This window comes from Eimeria tenella, genomic scaffold (assembly GCF_000499545.2).
Source record: "Eimeria tenella Houghton genomic scaffold, Eth_scaff1964, whole genome shotgun sequence".
Classification (NCBI taxonomy): Eukaryota; Apicomplexa; class Conoidasida; order Eucoccidiorida; family Eimeriidae; genus Eimeria; species Eimeria tenella.
Window position 1 is genome coordinate 309 of NW_013541805.1, and position 200 is coordinate 508.

Here is a 200-nt window from a genome sequence, read left to right on the forward strand (position 1 = left end):
TCTTCGCGCGTTTTCAGATAAAACATTTCCAGTTCTTTTTTAAATGAAATTTTAATTATCCTTTTAATCATCCTTTTGTACTTTCACATTTTTAAACTTTTGCATTATATTGGTCTGCATACAAAGGCCCACCTTCCATTTCTTTGCTGGGGCTGGCCCTCTGCCTGCACTGCTGCTGCTGCTGCTGCTGCTGCTGTTTG